The 6000-nt window shown below is 41.8% G+C and overlaps 1 protein-coding gene across 2 annotated transcripts in view; it reads left to right on the top strand.

The window, feature by feature from the left end:
- The first annotated feature begins 260 nt into the window (after window positions 1–260).
- SERTM1 (serine rich and transmembrane domain containing 1) overlaps window positions 261–6000 on the top strand; it is a 46811-nt gene continuing 41071 nt past the window's right edge. The window contains exon 1 of one of the 2 annotated variants that reach the window (XM_056561935.1): window positions 261–507. The gene's annotated coding sequence lies outside the window, so the exon portion shown is untranslated. The other variant, XM_056561934.1, reaches the window with a different exon arrangement.

Genomic DNA, 6000 nt, shown 5'->3' with positions numbered 1-6000 from the left:
GGCTGCGAATATAGTACACTAACTTCTTGTACTACGCAGAATACTACATCTTCAGGACACCGATCTACCAGCTTCCTATCTATCTTCATGAGGCTCCTACATTCTCCATACGTAGTATTGATTAGTTATTTATTTCCATTAGGTCGAGATGGGCTGATCTTGGCACCTGTCATGAACCAGCGACCTTGCCAGCCATCTCGCTAATGCCTTTATATTTTTCTTCCACTGTATACAAGACATGGCACAGTAGCGAGACTACCCATTCTTCACACATTACACGCTCAAGTGCATCAACACATCTCATCCTCTTTTCTACACAGCCTCTGTTCTGTTCTTTGCTCTATCCATACATATCAGCACAATAGGGCTGCTGGGAAGCTCATGGTGAACAGCACTATTCTGATTCCTATTAAAAGTTCATTTCTAATTCATGCAGGGGCAGCAATACAAACACTGCAGCAGCCCCTCTACGAAGGCTGGTCTCCTCCTCTCCTTCCACATGTTCTGGTAGGTATATCCCACCCTCCCGTCACTCAACCGCAGATCATCCTGGGCTCTTAGTTGCAGGGAGAATGCTAGTGCAGATCAATGCCTTCTTTTGTCTACTGCTCTGACCCATCCAATGCACTAAGGATCTGCACAGGAATATGAAACTCAAGCTACTGAAGCCATAGGTAAGCAGCTGATATCTTATCTCTGTTTGTCTTTAATTGATCTCCTTATTCTATTTCACACCAGCAGTCATAAACTCAGTGTATGAAATCCTGAAGGCATAGCAATGTATGATATTGTTTAAAAATGATCATGTTATTCATGTTATTTCAACAAAATGTTTCTTAAAATCATGATCCCTCAAAGAAGTCTTCTTCTTAAAAACAGGACCACCCCTTGCACCTGCACAATGTAGAAGGTAGCTTTACTGCAGATGTAGCAGAGCGGATTGTGTCATGTAACCACTCTTATTCTAAGGTATTGCAGTAAGTTCACCTGCAGTCCTATGGGAAAATACAATGCCGAATGGCACGCTCTGCTGGGCTACGTTTGACAAACTCCCCTTCCATTTCCAGGTGACATCATTTAGATCTGAAGGACAAATGTGGTGCATGGGGTTCTTCTTGTAGCGCTGTGATTTATTTTTATTTTTTTCGGAACTTGACCTGTGGTTTTTGTTATGGAAGAGGGAAAGGAAGAGTCTGATATTTGACCGTGAACGACTTCTCATGATCCCGCTCTTCCACCCGTTTGGTAAATTATTTACAAACACTTGTCACTCGAAATGCATGCCTTCAGGAAGCTTCTTGAAGTGATTGTATCTCCTCCATCCTCTTAATGGGTTTAATGTTAGACTCCACAAATCAATGACAAGCTTTTACTGGGAGTATGTATTCCCTCCTGACAATCAGATTACAAAACAGCACAACATGTTGCCCAAACATCTGATGCCACGCTCTTTGCCTCTTCTGTTACACCTCTCACCAGAATATGAGTCAGTGCCACTTGGCAGGGTCGTGTGGAGTAACTTTGACTATAAAAGATTTCCTGCCAGGAGTCTTATAAAGTGGCTCCCACCTGAGCCGAATAAAAGAGGGTGGATGTTCTATGGAAAAAGTGATGTACAGCAATCAAAACTAAGGAAGGGCCCCCGACAGTGCCGGATCACGTCTCCGAGCCTGGGAAACTGTGTTCCTCCTTGATAATCCCACCGGCTTCCAACTCATTACATACTTCTCAGTAGGCTTGTTCCTCTTACTTATAAGAGTAGAAAAGGCTTTTGAGTTCTCCTAGTGTTCACGACAATAATCACCCCATGCTCCCAGCTTTTTGCGTTCCTCTCCTAAAATGATTCAAGACAGGTCTTTTGTATTGGTGGCAATCTCTGTAGAAAAGGAATTGCTACAATTAGAGAAGAAAGCCTAAGCGGGATACTCTCACACATGTACATATAAATAGAGTGTTTCTACCATGGGAAGATGAAGTGGGTTTGGGTTGCTTTTATGCAGTTGAATATTAATTTTACCTTTCGAGATTAGCGGGGTGCACGCAACTCAAAAAAATATCAGATATTGAACTTGAGTACAGAATACTTGTGCTTTGCTGTGAAGATAAGATTTCATCTACTTGTCAGGGAATGTTAGGTCTCATTAGCTTCCGCGACGGACTGCGTTAATGTAATAGATTTGTTTTATGGTCCTCTATGGACTCCCCACGGCGACAGAGCAAGAGGAGTTGAAGCGGAGACATCTATACTGTATTCTGCAGTATTTCTCCTGCATTGTGGTATTCTCCTGAAAATATTTTTACTGGATTGTAGAGGTCAACTGGGTTTATTCTGGCGATGAGCTAAGGCAGCGTTTCCCAACCAGGGTGCCTCCAGCTGTTGGAATACTACAACTCCCAGCATGCCCGGCAGGCGAAGGCTGTCCGGACATGCTGGGAGTTGTATTTTTGCAACAGCTGTAGGCATCCTGGTTGGGAAACACTGAGTTAAAGCTTGACTTCTTATTTTTGGGGAGGTCTAGACCGCCTTGAATATTGTTTTGTTTTTTTTTTTAAATATCAGAATTTAAGGTTCTGGCTCTTTAAATAGGTGATTTATGGGTAGTAAAGAAATGCATTAATACTGTACATAATAATTGGATATATATGATGAATAAAGATATTCCGAGATGATATCTTGTAAGAACTAGATAATGATCAATAGAAATGTTTTATATCAGAGGGTTCTTAACCTTTATTTAGTCACTCACAGTCTGAGTGTTTCCCAACCAGTGTGCCTCAAGCATGCTGGGAGATGTCGTTTTGAAACGGCTGGAGGCACACTGGGTGGGAAACACTGGTATAAGAAGTCTATAAATCTTGTTCATACTGTTGCATTAGTTACATTATAGCTGTTATAGCTAATACTGGGGTTCCCCCCTCCAAGATCATTGATCTTTGCACATAGCACAGGAAGAATAAGTTACTTGTCTTTCATTGAATTTTTAGATAGTACGGTAATTCATATTTCAGTGCAGCATTTATAAATCTCAACACAAACAGCACTCCCAGACGAACTAACCTAGTTATCTTGTAGGGCAAATACATTTATTTAGCAAACTTCCCTCACTATCCTAATTTTCTTGCCTCTTCCCTCCCTTAAGTGACAGCTCATTGTCTGGGTTACAGACCACCACTCCACTCTAAAAGTGAAGGTTGGGCTGTATATAAATATATATATATATATATATATATATATATGCTGGTTTGTATATATATATGTATGGTGTGAGAACCACCGAAACGTCGCTGCTGTTTGCTTTTGGAATAAAGCCACTTTTTTGATTTTTCACTACTATTGAGTGCTGCGGTCATCCTTTCTTCTCTGTATGAATTGGACCCAAGACCAGGGTCCCAAGACTGCTTACACCATACTTATCCTATCGTAAGTGCTGCCTATCACTTCAATCTCTACCTATATATATATATATATATATATATATAATTTTTTATTTATATATATATATATATATATATATATATGATGTATCAGAAGGTTTGGACTGGATTGCTCCTTTAAGACCTTATTGCCGTCATCTATGTACAAAACCAAACCATTCATGTGTCCGAATGTAAAAAAAAAAAACACTCTACTTACAATTATATCTATATTATTCTATAGTCAAGAATGCCTAGATATTCTGTAAATTTCAACACGTAAAATACTATCATTTCTTGGTCTCTAATATATAACATTTAGCTCAGATCCTATTGAAACTTAAAGAATATATATAAATCATAATCTGTAGTTTATTAAAGTGCTTGGATATAGTGGCAATGCTCTGCACATGAAGACAGTATACCTGACACAGCAAGTGGAAAATGCAACGCAGCAAAGATTAAACGGGATCAATACTGTCATATAATATACAGTTCCCCGTGTGAATGAAACCCTATAGGAAGTAAATAGACTTTTTACCTTAGATGTTTTAAAAAAAAAAAAAGATTTTAGTCCTATTGGTCAGTCCTGTGGAAAAGGATCACAGTCAATGTTTTTGAAGTCAACTTTCTGGGCTAGATGCCATGTATGTCCCAGATAGGTCCCCCGTGCCAGGACGCTGTATATTGTAATTCATTCGTCTTGTAGAGGACTTCATTATAAACATCTTGAGCAAAAAATGATGTTTCTTCTACTTATAAAATCTCTTTCGTCTAGATTTCTTGGATGCGCATGGTGGAGACAAGCCTGGAAAGCTTGGCTCAGGGAGTGTTGGTACAGCTGGTACAACTTGAATAGACTCCAGGAGGAAGGGATCATATACTAGAAATGTTAGTGTTTACCTGAGAGGCACAACAGAAATAGGATGGTTTTTGACGGATGGTTTTTTAATATTTTGTACACTTTTTGTGTGTTCTATGGTAAATTTATGTATTACATAAATGAATTACAAATTTCTCCTTGGATATGCAGTCACTTGTTCATTGTTCATCAGGTCTTACTCGGTGACCTCTCCCTCACAATTACTAGTTTTTTTGTTTTTTTAAAGCGGTATTGCCATCTCAACATGTTATCCCTTTTCCTCTGGCACCCCCACTGATCTGTAGAACAGAGGTAAAATATCCCCAGTAATGAATGACGCCCTCAAATTATTCTCTATGAGGTCCCTGGCTATAACTGCTTTGTGTGCACCATTCATTCCAGGGAAATTCACCCCGTTCTATGTATTGGTTGGGGGCTCAGTGGTCGGACTCCCACTGATCAGCATGTTATCCTCTATCCTGTTGCTAGGGGATAACATGCAGAGACAGCAATAACCTGTAGATGTTTTTCCTGCAGTCCCACTTCCGGCAAGGCATTCTGCAGGTATTGTGATATACTGAAATATGGCTAATTTGTAGCAGATTGAACAGATAACAATAGGGCAATATGACAAAAAGCATAGAACCTCTTCAAAAACCTTAGCTTCCCCCCGTCTTTTAATAATATTTATAACTTATATGCCCTGCCTTTAGATCTAAAGATTTTAGTAAGTGGTTCAAATGTCGTAAATAACATAAAAACCTTTACTCCGATCCAGCGGTCAAGCTTAGGGGAACACCCCTGTCATGGTCAGAATCCAATGACATGTGACCACTGTGGCCAATCAGAGACCTCAGAGGTCGCATGTCCTACTAGTGACCTCATGGTTCCCCTTGCTAACTGGTGATGCCAGCAGTGTGACACGTGACTACTGTGGTAACTGATTGGCTGCTGAGGTCATGTGTCAGCAGCTAGTAAACAAAGACTGAGTTTTCCAGTGTGACTTCTGTGCTGAATCACCGCAAGATGAATAAAGGTTTCTATGTTATTTTATGGATATACAAAAAAATTTGGAAAATGTTGCCGTCAGTTAAAGTGTAGCTCCCACCATCCATTTTTTCTTTCTTTCTGTCCCTGCCTATTGCCCATCTCTCCCTAACCCCCTCCCTCCCTTTACATTTTTTTTTTACTATATTAAAATCCCTTTTTGTCTGCCTGGTAGTGTGCTCACTACCAGGCAGACTTCCCCAGCAGGCACCACGTCACTGATGCCTGCTGGAGCCGGCACTTCCGCCCTTAGCTCACTATACAGGGTGCCTCCAGCTGTTTCACCACTACAACTCCCAGCTTGCCCTAACATCTACTGGCTGTCAGGGCATTCTGGGAGTTGTAGTGGTGAAAAAGCTGGAGGCACCCTGTGGTGAAAACAATAACTTTATTAGCGCAGCAGTGCTACTTCGGGAGCAGCAGCAGCGGCGGCGCTCTCCCGAACCCCGCTCCCCACCCCCATACCTCTAGTGCTGAGCGGCGGCACTCCCCCGAACCCCGCTTCCCCCACCCCATTCCTCCAGTGAGGAAGACTTACCAGAGGATCAATGAGCTGCCTCCGAACAGGGTAACTGCCTCCGGACAGGGTAAGGGGGGGGGGGCGGGGCCGCGCGCGAGGCCAGTGGAGCTGGCCAATGCGTGCAGCCCCAGCTATCAGCGTGCTCGCTCTCGCCTGT

The sequence above is a fragment of the Hyla sarda genome, chromosome 2, assembly GCF_029499605.1.
Source record: "Hyla sarda isolate aHylSar1 chromosome 2, aHylSar1.hap1, whole genome shotgun sequence".
Taxonomy (NCBI): domain Eukaryota; kingdom Metazoa; phylum Chordata; class Amphibia; order Anura; family Hylidae; genus Hyla; species Hyla sarda.
Note: the sequence above shows the minus strand (reverse complement) of the source record. Positions and strands in the feature narration are given on the sequence as shown.